Source organism: Staurois parvus, unplaced genomic scaffold (genome assembly GCF_062004578.1).
Source record: "Staurois parvus isolate SC_StPar_1 unplaced genomic scaffold, SC_StPar_1.0 ptg000303l, whole genome shotgun sequence".
NCBI classification, from domain to species: Eukaryota; Metazoa; Chordata; class Amphibia; order Anura; family Ranidae; genus Staurois; species Staurois parvus.
This window is the reverse complement of record NW_028318099.1, coordinates 6,022,256-6,039,801: the sequence shown is the minus strand read 5'-3', so window position 1 is coordinate 6,039,801 and position 17,546 is coordinate 6,022,256. Positions and strand designations below refer to the sequence as shown.

Sequence of the window (17,546 nt, the reverse complement as noted above, 5' to 3'; positions counted from 1 at the left end):
ACTTTGTACAGTCTGTTTAAAGCAGGGCAACCCAACAGTTCTTGCAGACAATAAAGTGATAAATTCCAATCACCCTCCAAACACATTTGGCATAATGCACCGTATTTAGAAAACATTATTTGACACTTTCATTCAGGGCTGTAGATAAGGGGGTACTACCAGATCTCCTGTATGGGGCCCAGGCCAGCAGGGGGGCCCAGGAAGATGAGTGAACTTGATGTGGGCAGGAAGGGTGATCAGCACAGTGGCATGGCAATTATTGATCCCCTGTATGGCCCTCTCTCTGCAGCAGCTGAAAGCTGGCTTCTTCTCCTTTCCCTCCCACTTTCAGCTGCTGCAGAGAAAGCCATAAAGGGGATCCGTTCCAGTAAGTTGCCCCTTGCTGCACCCATCACCTTCCCTGTGAGCCATATGTTTCCTTCTTTTCCTGAATGAACACAATCAGTACTGATCACTCACGGTGTTCATTCATAACTGATGCAAAGTAAACTGTGTATTTTTGGGGGTAGGGGGACCTGTCAGTTTGGCTGTATGGTGACCCGTGGTTTATAAAAGAAGCCCTGCTTACATTACTTCTAGGTACTGCCACACCTATTGTGTCTGTTGTTGGCTTGAAGGATTTTGTAGGTGACGAGGGAAGAGGGGAAGTTAAGTAAAATAAAGTAGCAAAGAAGAGATAGAGGGAGTGAAGGGGAGTAAAGATTAGGGTGAGGAAGGACACAAGTAGGGGTGTCAGGAGAGGCCAGGAGTACATAATGCACATAATGCAGAGGTCAGGATTACTTATTGAAAAAAATGCAGGAGTCAGGGGTGTGTAATGCTCAAAGTGTCACGAGTATGTAGTAACACACAGAGCAGGGGAGGAGGGGGGAGTTGTCAAAGGTGTGCGGGGGTCAGGGGTGTGCAGTGAAAATCAAAGACTGCTGTGTTAATGCTAGTGACAGACTGCATCATATGTGTCATATTTTATTTTGTACCACTTTAAGATGATTTGCACAGGTCTATATCACTTAGGCTACGTTCACACTAGCTTTGTCAGCAGGCATCAGACAGGCATTTGGGAAGCATTTTTAAATTCTACACATGGCAGCACACAGTGCTGCTCACACTGATGCGTTAGTGTCGCGGAAAAACGGATGCATTGTGTCGAGTCAAGAGGAGTTGTCGCCTCCCATTCAAGTCTATGGTGCCGCTCATTTGCAGTGCAGTTGCGACGCAGTTGCGAGACGGTTGCAGAGTGTTAATACCATTTAACTTCATTATAGGCATTTGTGGTGTGGTTTTTAATGCTTGGCAAACGCCTATCAACCGCCTCAAAACCGCGCATAGGGTGTTTGGGGAGAGTTTGGGGAGCATTTGAGGAGTGTTAAAAACGCTTCCCAAACGCCTGTCTAACATCTGTCAAACGGTATAGGGGCATTTGGCAAGCGTTAGAAAAAAAGTCAAGTGTGAACGAGCCCTTACAGTAGTTGTCAAGTTTGAACGTTTTTACCTTGATGCATTGTATACAGTAATGTATTTACAGTAATCTTTCTGTGTGCAGCTCCAGCTTCTACTTTTGTGAGTACCCACTTGTTGTGATACTTTTTACAGAATAAATATCTCCGGTAATGCACTAGGTGTTTTCGCCCTCCTGTCTGTTTCTTTTGTACACACAAACATACAGTATATTGGGCATTTTAGACAGGAAACAATTAACCTAACAAAATGTCTTTGGGAGGTGGGGGGACCAGATATAGTGGTGTATCATTCATGGGTGCAAGGTGTGCACTGTACACGGACCCCGAGATGGGGGGGCCCGCTGTATTCTGATCCACACTGCACTCATGAATGAGACATGTGCCTGGAGCAGGGACAGACGAACCATTTGGGCATGCCTGAGTGCCCGAGGCCAGTAGGGGGCCCGTCCCTGGTTGGTACCTCTTGCAGCAGGTGAAATTTGACAGTCGGGGGTGATCAGCGGTGGGGGCAGTAACACGCATCAATCTCCCTGTATGGCTTTCCATGAAGCAGCTGAAAGTCTCTTCTCCTCTTCTCCCTCTTCTCCCTCTTGCTGATTTCAGCTGCTTCATGGGAGATCTGTGCTTATAACTGCCCCCACCATCGCACCTCTCACCCCCGACCAGCCATTGGATTTCACTTCCTTTCTGGGCCCTGCTGTGTGTTCCGCTGGCCCCCCTGTGTGATCCTCAGCCCCTTCCCGCTGCAGTGCTGCTGGCTTCCTTCCTCTCCTCTCCTGTCCTCTCCTGCCAGCTGCTGTGGGGGATATGTCAGAATAGAAAGTGGAGGCAGAGGCTGGTAAATATGTAATTTACTGGCCCCTTTCTTTTCTGAACGAACAGAGTCAGTGATCAGTACTGATCACTGACTCTCTCCATTCAAGACTACTGCATCTTAAACTGTGTTTATGATGCTTCAGTTTATGAATGAACAGTGACGTGATCTTCACTGCAGCTGGGGATGCAGAGAAAGGGACTGAGGAATTTCTGTCCTCAGTCCCTTTCTCTGTCTCAAAGGGTAAATGTCAGGGATCTGTTTAGATCCCTGATATCTCACCAAAGCCCCCAACAGGACTGATTTAAAAATAATGAATTGCAATAAATATTTAAAGAAAAAATTGTAAAAAAAAAATACAAAACTAAAATTGTAAAACACTAAGAATAAAAAAAACTGCTGACACCATCCACTGCTCTACTGACACCATCCACTGCCCTACTAACATGATCCACCACCCTAACCCACCCCCCAAAAAAAAGCATTGTGAAAAAAATGAAAACATAATGAAAAAGAAAATTGAAAAAATAACTTTGTAAAAAACAAAGAAATAAATACTACTGACGCCACCCACTGCCCCCCCCCCCCAAAAAAAAGCATTGTAAAAAGCAATGTATTGTAAAAAATAATTAAGAAATAAAATTTAAAAAAATAACAAAAAAATGATAATAATTAAAAAATCTACTGACACCATCCACTGCCCCCAAAGCATTTTGAAAAAAATAATTAAAAAAAAATACATTGTAAACTAACAATTAAAAAATGAAATTGTAAGAAATAATAAAAAATAAAATAATAAAAATAAAAAAAATTGTAAACAGTCCATTGCTATACTGACACCAGACACTGCCCTGCTGACACCATCCACTGCCCCCCCCCCCAAAAAAAATGTGAAAAAGTGAAAAAAAATTTAACTGTAAAGAAATAATAAAAAAATTAAATTGTAAAAAAAAATAAAATAATAAAAATAAAGAAATAATGCCACCATCCACTGCCCTACTGACACCATCCCACACATACTACCCACTGTCATACACTCCACACTCCTATCCTGCACATATCACCCACCCCCATACACTCCACACCCCTCTCCTACACATACTACCCAGCACCGTACACTCCGCACTGTATATTCCCTATTTAATATTACCACATTCTGCACTATGTAGGTCATCTCAGTCTCTATTTAACCACACCCTTTAAACCACACCCAATATTTAGAGGAATTTAAACCACATCCACTTTTTGCCACAGCGCACTTTTTTATTTTTTGCAATGCCTAGGGCCCACCCATGGGCCCGGTGATTTCATGATACGCCCCTGACCAGATTTCTCATGAGAAATCCATACGAGCACAGAGAAAACATGCAATCTCTATTCAGATAGCTTTGTGTATGGAAGAAGTGCTAACCCCATGCACTCTTTTGAAAAATCTCATGCTATAACACCCAGAAACAAACTAACAATGTTTAAAGGTTAACTGCACTTTTTCACCATGTTATAGGTTACTCCTGTACTTTGAGTGTAACATTGTGCACCTTTGACCCCGATCTTGATCTTGTTCCCTGCAGCAACTGTCACTTTTTAAATCGGCATTGGATGTGTGAAAGTTGTCCATGTCCAGCTGAGAGAATACGGAGAAGTGACAGGTTCTTCTCATTCCTATCTGTTGTATAGAACATCTCCTTGACTATCTACTAAAACTATGTTTTATGTTCCAGCTCCTCAGAAGTAAAAAACCTATCTTTGCATCTGCCAAAGACTGAGCCTTTTTCTTTTGAAAAAGAGGTTAACTTGATAAAAATATAGGAAATTCTCAAGGCAAAATCCCATACCGTTTTTAAATTAATTTTTTTAAAACAATAGGGGGTCTGAATTGAAATTTGCAGGTATTTTTTTTAAACAGTTAAAAGTGGCCTATCAAAATTTTGATATTCTTAGAATAGACTGAGGCCAACTTCACCAGCAGCCATTGAATTGTGCATGATAAAATCAAGCCGTACTTTCTTATCTTCCTCAGTCTCCTCTCAGGTCTCCGACATCTGCTGGTTCACTTAGTGGTGATTCAGTTACAGCAGGATTGGCATCAGTAACAAATACGATTTGACAGAAGAGAGAGGAATAAAGCCTCAGGAGTACTAGGCATTAAAAAGTAGCTTTCCTAAAATGGCGGGATTATTTTGCACTCAGTAATTTAAGAAAATATGCATGGCTTTGTTATAAAGCAGACAGCTTTGGAATGTTTGTCAGATTACAATCTCAGCACAAAAGCTGTATTCTTTTCAAGAATCATCTAACATCACAATATGAAAATATCAAATATAATCTTTTATACCTCCTTTGTGCTCAAACACATACCTAAAACTATCATTTTAATTCCTCTAAATTCCCTAAAGTTTTCTCCAGGTATTATGTTTGTTCGGATACATTTACAAAAGACCTCTTAACTGCATGTGTAGCTTCTGAGGCTGCTGTGAGCTGCACTACAGTATGCACAACTGGAAAATGCAATCAGGTAAGAGTTGTTCTAATTGTTATTTTTCTTCATATACATTCAGACTTTTTGTGCACATGTCCCATGGCAGCCAGTAAAATTTGAAAAAGTTTAATACAGGTGAGAAAATGAAAAGTGAACTGCAAACATGTTATAGGAAAATGTGAAAAATGTGAGTGTGCATGGGGAAAGAGTTAGTCCACCCCATATGCTAATAAAGCACCAGTAGCAGACTCTGCCCATCTTTGTGTTACTCCTTCTGCTGCAAAAAGAGTCCCCTTAATGCTCATCAGATATATGCTTCAGGTTCGGGACAACCATGAGTTTAACCCGAACCCAAGTCATTTATAGTTTGGGAAAATGGCAAACCAATGTGATTGTTTGCCATCATAGTTACATAGTTAGTCTGGCTGAAAAAAGACAAAAGTCCTTCCAGTTCAACCATGAAAAAAAAAATGTTATAATCCTATACCCACAGTTGATCCAGAGGAAGGCAAAAAAACCCAGCAAAACATGATCTAATTTGCTCCTGCAGGGAAAAAAATTCCTTCCTGATCACCCGAGAGGCAATTGGATATTCTCTGGATCAACTTTACCTATAAATGTTAGTATCCAGTTATATTGTGTGTATCTAAGAAACAATCCAGGCCTTTTTTAAAGCAATCCACTGAGCTGACCAGAACCATCTCTTGAGGGAGTCTATTCCACATTTTCACTGCTCTCACTGTGAAGAAACATTTCCGTATTTGAAGATTACATTTCTTTTCCTCCAGACGTAAAGAGTGCCCACTTGTCGTCTGTGATGACCTCAAGGTGAATAACTCTACACTGAGTTCACTATATGAACCACTGATGTATTATACATGTTGATCATATCCCCCCTTATTCTACTCTTCTCAAAAGAGAATAAATTCAGTTCCTCTAATCTTTCCTCATAGCTGATCTCCTCCATGCCTCTTATCAGTTTGATTGTCCTTCTCTGTACTTTCTACAGTTCTCCAATGTTCTTTTTGTGAATTGGTGCCCAAAACTGAACTGCATATTCCAGATGAGGTCTTACTAATGATTTGTACAGGGGTAATATGATATCTCTCTCTCTGGAGTCTATACCTCTTTTAATAAAAGAGAGGATTTTGCTCGCTTTAGAAACCGCAGCTTGACTGTGCATGCCATTATTAAGCTTGTGTTCTACCAGAGCTCCCAGATCCTTCTCCACCATTGATTCCCTCAGTTGTAGTCCCATAGTATGTATTATACACGCATAGAAAACAGTTACCATTCACAGTTCCAGGTGGCATGCACTGTCCAATAATGGGGATTTTCTTATGTGCCAGCCCCTTACCTATAAAAGTCAGGGTACCAAACAGCCTTTTGTCAGTGTGTGTGTAGACTTGGAGCAGAAAGGGACAACTGACAGGGAGAGAAAGTTGATGTTTTACAGTGCTAACCTGTGTTGTAGATAGCACTATATAATACTTTACTTTGCTAACTGTTTACAATGAATTGCAGTGTGGTGGGCTACATACTCTGTACCTTCCCTGTGTTTTTTACACATTTCTTTTTCTGTCAGTTAGTGAAATTGGGGTTTATTGTTTTAGGTTTATTTTTTGATGAAGGTTTAGTTAGTTTTGGGATCAGCAGCATGAACTTGTTCCGGACACAGGAAGAGCTGCCCTTTGCAGCACACCAATGCATACCAGTGCAGTCCAGTTTACTGCCCCAAACTACCACATGCTCAATTCCCCTATTGCCACAGCTGCTGATAAACTTAGGCACTTCTCTGTATTCATCTCTGGGAGGCCTTAAAGGTGAAGCAGGGGCTCTATACAACCAGCTAGATAGAAAGGGATCTGGTTCTGCATCTGCAGGATAAATCAATGATTGTGCCACATGTTTGAAGCACGGGGAACATCTTCCCATCCTTTCTGCCAATGGGTGTGCTTGCGCATGAAGGAGGCTGTGAAGTGGCTAAAGAAGCCACGGTTCCAAATGTGCCCTGTTCATCCTTCTCCTCTACAGCTAATCCTGCCCTTTCCCAAAAATTGTCATGGAAGAGTCAGCTGAATTATGCGAACACAGCATCAGCATCAGATTCACCTGATGCAGAAGGATGCTCAAGAATTCTTGTTGAGGAAAATAGCGCCAAGAGCATAGGAAAGAGAACAACAAGGAGGGATCAGCTAGTGCCATTCATGTTCCTGTAGCTGAGGCCTAATGTCAAATGGGCTTAAGGAGTTTAGTGATGATGAGGCTGAAGATCATACAAGGGATCTAAAAGTTTGTAGTGAAGGAATGTGAGGAAGAAACACAACATCAGCAAAGCAGGATGTCATCCATGGGAAGCTTGTTGAGGAGTGAAAGGAGCAAATCCCCTTATCCAACGGATAGCACCACCCCATAGGTGTAGGCAACTGCTATCTCCTTGGTAGCTCCACATGAATCAGGAGTCTGGCCCATTTTTAACACTTCTGCTGTGTTGGAAGTGTTTGCAGCCTCTGACTGCAGCTTATCAAAAGCAGTAAATGCACCAGTTATTTGAGTACCACAAACATGAGAAGACATATGATTCTTGAGAGCAGCACATGAATGATAAGAGTTGGAAGCAAAAGTCCCACACTCCTCCTCCATCTATATCTGCTGTAATATCTGTGTCTTGAAGCAATAGGGATGCAAGTCTAACAAGGGGATTGAAAGGCTTATCTTATTGCACATCAAGCGGGGAAGAGGGCTAGCATGTGGCATTGAGGAAAAAGGACCAATGTATGCTTGAACCATGCCAATGGTCTGCTAAACCTACCCTGCTGACACCAGATCATGTTTATAGAAATTAACTAGTCCTGGATCAGTAAACATTACAAAATCCCTGCAGCTGATGTTAATGAGTAAATTATTACCATCATTACACCATTACTATCTCCTTTCACCACTGCTGGCCTTCACCATTACCAGCTTCTACCACCAATACCATCTCCTTCCAATATTGCTGGCCTGGCCATTACCAGTTTCTGCTACAACTGCTGGTCTATCATTATTACAAACTCCTTCCACAACTGCTGGCCTGGCACCATTACAATCTCCTGCCACCATTACCAGCTCCTTCCACCAGTGATGGTTTGCCACTATTACCATCTTCTTCCCTGCTGCTGGCCTGCTACCTCTACCACCTCCTGCCACCATTACAATCTGGTGCTGCCTCTACTGCCCTTTTCCAGTGCTCTGGCACAGTAAAGGTGCCACACATAATTATTTTGAGATTGATTCTCAGTTGCAAAATGTATACTTTTTTTCAGGGTCAGTCCTGCATTGCCCCATTCTGGGGACTGGTCACTATAAAGATGTCAGAGATAATGGCTTAAATACTATGCATGGGCTTGCTACATTGTTTGGTGTTGTTTGTCTGATGAAATAAATACATGTTGTGTATGCTGTCTGTACAATATTTAACATGCTTTTTTACATTAAATAAATACACTCTAATGATGATTTTGGCTAAAAGGGACTGGTGTTCCTACTGTTAAAAATAAAGCCTACTCCAAATGTTAAATAACTGTCTATAAAATCTTACAATATTTGTTTTCTTTGCCTGTGAAATATATACACATTAATGTGGATTTCTGGATAAAAAAAGTGCATGCTGTGTGTCCTTTTGAAAATGAGGCCTTCTCCAAATACTGTTTATGGAGTCTGTACAATATTCCTTCCTTTTTTCTGTGATATACAGTATATGCTTTAATGTAGATATTTTTTTGGGAGATAAAAAGCTGCATGCTGTGTATTCTTGCCTGTTAGATAAAGATAGACAACTGGAGAGCCAAGGAGAACTATACTGATTATTCATATTCATTTATTCCCAGACCACAATTTGAACGGTGTAGGAAACCTGAACATTTACTTTTAGTCTGTAGTTGTCATGTGAGCACCTCATTGCCATGACACTACATACTCACTCTGACTTTTTCCGTACAGCAAACAGAATTCAGAAAAGCAGAAGAGGGCAGCAATGACAAATGTAAATAAAATGTTTGTGGCATAAAGCACACATCTATGACCTAAACAGACCTTTCACCAGATATTTTTTACAAATATCTATAGCTGCGGCATGTGATTTCAAATACTGTAGGGATTAATTGGAAGGGAGAAGATCCTCTCTCTTTTACCTGTGGGGAGTGTTTTTCCCTCTCCTTAGTCTGGCATTAAGGACATAATTTTTCTCTTGAAATGAAAATAAAAAAAAATAATTTGTTCCATTAATGAAGGATCTTTCTGCACATGACAGTGAATAGGCATACCTTGATTGCCATGATAACATATCCCCCTATCTCCCAACCCCCATCCACAGTCCAGGAGCAATTGTTTTTTTGCTGCATGATAGAGCTTTTTTTTTCAGATGATCAGTCTGTTACTTCTGATATATTAACCCCACATAATTGTGCTAAGCATGAAGGGGGTGATGCTTTTCCCACTGCATAATATGGCTAATGGATACAATATATTTACTAGAATTGTATAAGAGTTTGAATATCTTCCATGGTAAGGGAACAGTGGTGATAATAGGACACCTGTGAAAAATACCCCTAGGGGAACAGCATAGGACTTTACTAGTACAGTATAGGACAGAAGGACATATTTTTGTTATAAAATTACATATTTTATTGAATACAACATACATTTGACTTGTTTAAGAACAATACATGGCTAACCAGCCCAAATGTATCAGCAATGTTCTCTATAGCATTTTATCCTCCAGAAGGTCAACGCGTTTCACTTGTTAGCTTCCTCAGGACCGTAGAGATTGGAGGCAGAGAGATCAACTGCCTTAACTAATATATATATACTGTATATATATATGACATTAGTCATATAAAGAAATTTTCCAGAAACAACATAAACATTGAAAACTGTTCTCCTTGAGCCTACATACCGATACAGACCGCTACATACTGATACAGACGGGGATGCAGGGCATCAGCACACACAGGGAGTAGACAAATCAGTCTTTAATGAAGTAAAATTTATGTTGTATTCAATAAAATATGTAGTTTTATAACAAAAATATGTGAGTCTGTTCTATACTGTACCAATAAAGTCCCATGCTGTTCCCCTAGGGGTATTTTTCTATTGTTTATTAGGAATAAGGTACAATGCAGTCTACAATATAATATTTAAATAGGACACCTGTATATGGGGACCTATGACTGCATCATAGGTTTATTCTGTTTGTGTGCTGTAGACAGTACTGTTTAATATTTACGGTACATGTTTTTTTTTATTCTGCAATAATAAAATATTTGCTTTATATTTTTATATGTGAGTGTAATTTTAATTGCACCCCTAAAGTCCCCTCTCCTTATATATGTTTGGGTGTTTCAAAAGTTTACCTTAAAGTGTTTGTCCAACCAAAAATGTTTTTTTTTTTTAATTTTGGAAAACTGCTGAAATCCATTTGCCAGACAGTAAGTGAGTGGATTTCTCCAAAAGCAGGAAAGAAAGAAATAACAAACACCATAAAGAGCTGTGCTTCCCTTAAATGTATAAATACAGTGCTCTTATAATCAAAGTAAAACATGTAAAACACATGTGTGGTAAATGATCAATTCATTTAAAGTGATAAGAGTTCAATGAAAAACCATAAAGTGAAATCAAAGTCCATCCAACGTGTCCTTTATATTTAAATAAAATATATAGTGTATAACCACAAACAAATGTTTCTAAAAAAATCCAGTGTTTCTTCATCGAAATCTCAATATATGCTCCAGCAAATGTAGTGGACTACAAAACACCTCCTTCACAAAACACAAATCCCATGCTCTCTTGGCGCTCACACGCAGGTTGTGCACTCCCCAGACCTACATGACCCTGCCATGGCAGAAAGAACAGTCAAAGTTCAGGCAGGGCACTGGACAAAGCACTAGGGACAAATCTGAGGTGAAATGGATTGATACAGTAATGTAATACTGATATATTACAATGTATTATGTTTGTGTCACTTTTTTGAATTTCCCGCCAGTTCCACCCCCCATACATCCTGACGCTCGCAGAGAACGGAACCCAGAAGACGGATGCCGGCATCGGCCAGAAGACATGGCTGGGGATGCAGCGGGAGGCATCGCGGGACCGCAGGACAAGGTAAGCGCTTGAGGGATCCCTGCACTGTAATCCTGAGTGTTGCTCGGGGTAACGGCTTCTGTTACTCAAAGTTAACCCCAAACTACACTCGGGATTACCACCAGGGAGGTTAATACACACTAAACAAAACTCTTAACAGGTAATAAAATATTGAAAATTCTTACAATTTAGGACAACAGTCGAATTGAATTTGCATCACCTCATCTCTGTAATTCAAAAGATAACAGCTCTGCTCTGCCAAGGAGGAGGTGTAACAGCCGGAATTACATCATATCCTTCTCTCTCTCTCTCTCTCTCCAGTAAAAGGAAACTACAGTTCCCACTAACCAGAGGGAATTGTAGTGAATGTGGGTGGGTACACTAGGCCTTGTTGAATGGTTTTGAGAGTCTCGGTCCACCCACCACTGAAAGTGGGGATGAAATACATCACTGCTTCCTGGAGAAAGAACTACAGAAGGGATGTGCCAAGACCAGTGGCTGGGGGAATAGAAAGCATAGCGGCTACTAGATTTACAAACAGGAAACCAAAGAGAATTAATGGTTTGATTTGAAAATGAATAGGCTATTTCAGAGCAACTACTGAGTGCACCAGATGGATGACATATTCAGTGAAGGAAGGAAATCACCAACACCAAAGATGCTTTTACCCGGAGTTCTGCTTTAAGTGGGACCACAATAGCTTAAATTTGTGCTGTCTATCCAGGCAGCCTCCTAAGTCACCTTCTTCCAGCTTCTGATCTTTGCACCCTTTAGTCATTAAAAATAAAAATGTGACCATTCAATATGGTTACTCTACCACATGGATCCAAGATGGCCACTGCTGACCCAACTGTCTGTGTGTGTTCCATAGTTTTTCACAAACAGAAATAAAAAAGGCTTCTCTTTGGTAGAATAGGAAAAGGCTAAAACCCTGTCAGATTTCTGTCTGTGTCCCTGTTTCAGATTGTCATCACTGCCGGTAGAACAGAAAGGGAGGGAACATTTCTCTAACAGTGTCCTGGAAGGCAGTACAAATCCAACAGGAATCCTAATTCTTCTCTACTTTATCCAAAATTAGGAAAAAGGCTTTTAGCTTAATTTACACTTTAAACTTGGTATAATCCATTACAGGCAGTCCCCGGGTTACAAACAAGATAGGTTTTGTAGGTTTGTTCTTAAGTTCAATTTGTATGTAAGTGGAAACAGATACACTCCAGCCAGATTTTTTTGGACAGCATAGGGAAGGGTTGACACCCCTGTAACTTTTGTTTTGCTAGTTTCCCTAGCACACATAATAAAACAGCACACAGCACGACCCTTTGATCACCCCAGATGTTAACCTCTTCTCGCCCAGTGCTATTAGTACAGTATCAGTGCTTTTTATTAGCACTGATCACTGTAATAGTGTCACTGGGGATGTCAGTGACAGTTACTCAGTCCCCCCCAGTATCAGAATGCTCGCCGCAGTCCCGCAGTCCTGCTATAAGTCACTAATTGTCGCCATTACTAGTATTAAAAAAATAAAAATAAAAAATTCCAGTATACTCTATATACTGCCATTTGTAAATGCTATAACTTTCACGTAAACCAATTAATTTACACGTATTGGGATTTTTTTTAGCAAAGACATGTAGCAGAATACATTTTGGCATAAATTTATGATGAAATTAGATTTTTACATTTTTTTTACTGGATATGTTTTATAGCAAAATTGTCAGTCTTTTTTTGTTTATAGCGCAAAAAATAAAAACACAGGCAATCACATATCACCAAAAGAAAGGTCTATTTCTGGGAAAAAAAGGGCCATAACTTTAATTTGGGTGCAGCGTTGCATGACCGTGCAACTGTCAGTTAAAGTACCACAGCGCTGTGTTGCAAAAAATGGCCTGGTCAGGAAGGGTGGTAAATCCTCAGGAGGGCAAGTGGTTAAACCTCTTCATTTAGCATCAGAGGAACCCCAAAAAATTTCTAAATTGGGGGTAAAAAGACAAGATTTCCTTCACCAAATAGACAATGCACACCACAGTATAGCATTCTGTTTAAATCACTCAGGCTGTTTAACCTGCTAATACAACATCTGATAATGTTTGACTGCTGTTCCATTTTTTGCATGAACAGCTTTGTTTGTGCCTATAAATCCTTATCTTCGCTGAGATAAACATTACCATCTATAGCTGTTATCTGCTGACAAGAGCATTCTATAGTAAATCCTGACTTCTCCTTCCTGCAGACGTGAGTGTTTGCATGATTGCTTTACCTTGCAATAGGTTGGGCGCTGGAATGCAGTAGGAGAAGCTACAACATAACAAAACACCTTGTGATCGGAAGTCACCTAGAATAAGGGTGATGTCAGCTCAAAATCATTCCTGTAATTCTAACCTACTACTTTCAGGAACTCCCTTTCACACCCAGACTTTTATTTTAGCAGGTTTAAATCCAGGCTGTTAATTAGTAACATTTTTACTGTTAACACCCTGTAATTACAATAACTGTTTATTCAGACATTTCTATTAATAGTTTATTTTAACTATAGTTGTTAGAAGTGATCAAATTATCAATTTAGACGGATGTTGTATTCATCATCTGACTAACTGTGGCTTAATATGAACTTTCACCATAGTAGGAAAAGTAATAGGATGGCTTTATGGAGCTGCATTAGGAATGCTGTACCTACTTGACTTACACTGCCCATCAGCCTTGGTCTCTTGCCAGAAACTCTCGGTTTTCTACTTTCTCAGAAAGTTGAAATTTAAACAGGGCCTAGCACACGACTTTCCCACCTTGTCAGTGCTCATGTAAGATACTTGCTTTGTTCTCTTATAGCCTTAATCTTCTATAGTCGTAATATTCTTTCTGCGATAGCAGAAACATGTTGCAAAAGAAGAAAGGTGCCTCCAGCCCATAATATTTGTATTAGGAAGGCTGATAAGTGTCCAAACATAGGCACAAGATATACTAATGTAGTGTCACCCCTGGGGGAGATTAGGGGGCATTCTGTCCCTTGTTTCATCTCCTCAGACAGCGCTAGGAAGTAGTGGACAAAGGTTGAGGGCATGACTGGCACTGCATGGGGCTACAGGTAGGTCCACTATGAGATATATGGGAAGACATTTGCTAGGTGGTCTTATGCCCCAGAAGGAGTGGGGGGTATATATTTTGGAAATTGACTTTTCTTGACTACTGACTGTTCCTTTTGTCCTGATTCCATAAAACCTAGATAAGTACTGGGATGGTTCACTGTCCCCTCCACTGGATGGAAAGAACTTCTCCACAAGTTCCATCGCAATGTGCATGCATGTAAGGGGATTAAAGAACCCAGAGGCGGGGATACTGGAGCCATTGGAGGAGACAATGAAAATCTTTAAAATGCTTGAGACCCACTTATGTTGCCTAGGGAGTCACGGTGAGTGAGGTGGATCAGAATGAGAGCAAGGAGTGATTTGCACGTACTGAAGATTGAGAAGTTTGAGCACCAGTCACGTCATTAAGCACTTTATGAAAAATTGGACTTTAGTTGCACTTTATACCTTGACTTGTTTCATATAAGATACTGTTTATTGCTTTTATATACAGTATGTATTCATGCACAGTGTGTATTACGGTGGGTTAGATGGTATATGCATACGTGGCACTATAGCTTTATGGTAAAGAAAACCCCTCCAAAACACATGTTATCAATTTTTGTATGTGTTTTTTTATTTATTTACAGTCAGAGTATAGTAGGTGCCACACAAATTGTATTTCAATTCCTTTCCCAGTAGTTTTCCTGCAGCCAGGCACACAGTCACAGTCACTCCTTTGGCTCAATGAACAGTCTAGGAGTATGCTTTTTATGCTTTATTGCAAAACCTGAACTTCAGGGTAACTGTGTGATACTTCAGTAATATTTAGTAGTGATCTTGAGGACACTAAACTTCCTTTTAGTAAGGTGAGCAAGGGTCCTTGCTTGCAGCAAATATTAGACTGAGCTTTTCACGAAAGGTTTAGTAGTGAATTCCCTTTACCCCCGGTTCACAGCTGTGCAAATTGCCCTGCTGCAGGACCCGCACAAATACCTGCAGCCACACTACCCACACAGAGGAATGCGGGACCCACAGGAAGGTGCCATTAATTCTAATGGCATGCCGCCTGCTCTGGAAATCGCAACTGTACTGGGAGTCTCAGTTCCCGTGTAGGCCGCGATTTCCCTTCTGTCCTGGGGCACAGGAGTCTATTTAAATGAATGGGCTCTTGTGCCCTTGCAAATTGCGGCCTGCACGACCGCACAGATGTGAATCAGGGATAAGGTAGAACTGACTCTATTGCAAGAGGTTTAACAGCTGCAGTAATGTCCCCTTTGAACAAATGTCCCCTTTGAACAAAACTGACTCTAGCATAAGAGGGATGGCCACAGCATAGTCTCAAGGATCTCACACACATGGCTTGTACTCAGTAATGTCCTTGGATAATTAGTTGCTTCCTTACAAAAGCTTCTAAATACTTTTCCAGTTATACCAGACTAGATGCCCAGACGAAAAGTCCCTTGGTAAGCTCCAGCAACTTTCAATGGAATTGGCGCCCCAGCTAGCCTAGCCGGGTCCTTGATGAACAGAAGGCACATGGCAGGCTCGCCCACGGAGAAAACAGTAGGCTGTGATCATCTCCTCAGGGACAAGACACTTCTGTTCCAGGTCTCAGAGTGTTTATACACACTCCCAGCTACCATCTGGGCACCTCTTCCTAGGTATTTGCCAGGGCTGCATAAATATTCAGCAACCAAATTGACTCTTCCTGCTCTCTAACATCCAGAACATTTCTAGTCAGGGGGAAACAGTCAACCCTGCAGCCAGTGAAACAGAACAGACCAAAATAATCTCACATAGCCGCACTGATTACAGTGAGCCCGGAACTAAATTTACCTAAATTAGCAAATATCTAGGAGGTTGCTACATATAATATTGTTGTTATACACTCATAGTCTGCTGTTGATAGCCCTAAGAAGATATGGTCTCACTGAGGAAGCAAACTCTGCTCCAGGAAACATGTTAGGAAAATATAAAGTTACAGTTTTTTTCTCATAAGTGAATGCATTTTTTCAATAAATGTGTAACTATCAATAAGTCTCTGAAATGACTATGTCTACAAAACTTTAATATGTCATTAATAAAATAAGAGAGCAATTTGCAATTCAAAATCATATGTGTTTTTTGTGTTTGAAGATCTAGTACCATAACAGTACCTTTTTAAGTACATTATTTTAGACTCTCATGGAATAGGGTTACATATTTTTTTTCATATACAATGGAGATTAAGTGTATAAAGGGAAAATTACAATAGAGACACAGCATAGTCTAGACTGAAAATCATTGGGTGATTTCTTTTGCTCTCTGTTGTTTGATTAAGTTGAAATTATCTAGCACCATAAATATTTTCCTATAGACAGCTTGTCTCACATGCACTAGCCAGCAGATCTGCAGGTCAGCTGAAGAAAAAACATAAGTAAAGGGTTAATAATATTATGCTTTAGTGTATGCATACCTTTATGTAACACTTGTGTCAGATGAGGTAACTGCTCTGGCAAGGTAGGTTTCAACAATTTTGCCATTGGAACATTACTAGGCTAGGTGCACATGTTTACCTCTGTATTTTCATGTATTATGTGTTTTTGATACTTTTTAATGTGTTTTTCATGTGTTTCATGCAATCTTATTGAAGTCTGTGGAGCCATAAATGCATTATGTCACACTAAAAGAAGCACCTGTGCCATATTCCAGGTCATCTGAAAGTGCATTGCATTTGCTTGATTGGGGCCTATAGGCAAAAATTAGATTCCTCTTGTCATTTATTTCCATGCGGCGGTCAAAGCCCAAGTTGCACAGGTGTGCAGGGGGCTTAGCAGAAAAAAAAATGCCATAGTCTTTGGCATTCACTTGAGGTAAAAGTTAAACCAAAGAAACAGCATGCAGTGTACACACCACTCAAGGCTGACCTGCCAGGGATCCCATGCTACTGGATGTGTCTACTCCAGGGGCGGACTGACAGCTCATGGGGCCCCCCGGGCAATAGGGGATCATGGGGCCCCTGTGTCCTTGCCCAAACTCAAAAAAGCCTATGAAAAAGGTACCAGGAGCATCTGATGGGGCCCCCTACTGACCCCGGGCCCTCGTGGCCAAAACAACCATTTGGAACATTCTTAAAAAGAAGGAATGCTCCAGTGAGCTCAGCAACACCAAAAGACCCGGAAGACCACGGAAAACAACTGTGGTGGATGACCGAAGAATTCTTTCCCTGGTGAAGAAAACACCCTTCACAACAGTTGGCCAGATCAAAAACACTCTCCAGGAGGTAGGTGTATGTGTGTCAAAGTCAACAATCAAGAGAGACTTCACCAGAGTGAATACAGAGGGTTCACCACAGGATGTAAACCATTGGTGAGCCTCAAAAACAGGAAGGCCAGATTAGAGTTTGCCAAACGACATCTAAAAAAGCCTTCACAGTTCTGGAACAACATCCTATGGACAGATGAGACCAAGATCAACTTGTACCAGAGTGATGGGAAGAGAAGAGTATGGAGAAGGAAAGGAACTGCTCATGATCCTAAGCATACCACCTCATCAGTGAAGCATGGTGGTGGTAGTGTCATGGCGTGGGCATGTATGGCTGCCAATGGAACTGGTTCTCTTGTATTTATTGA

At 40.8% G+C, this 17,546-nt stretch overlaps 1 pseudogene; it reads left to right on the top strand.

Annotated features, from left to right (window-relative positions):
- The first annotated feature begins 6,982 nt into the window (after nt 1-6,982).
- The window catches only part of LOC149457742 (uncharacterized), a 175,408-nt pseudogene continuing 164,844 nt past the window's right edge, over nt 6,983-17,546 (top strand).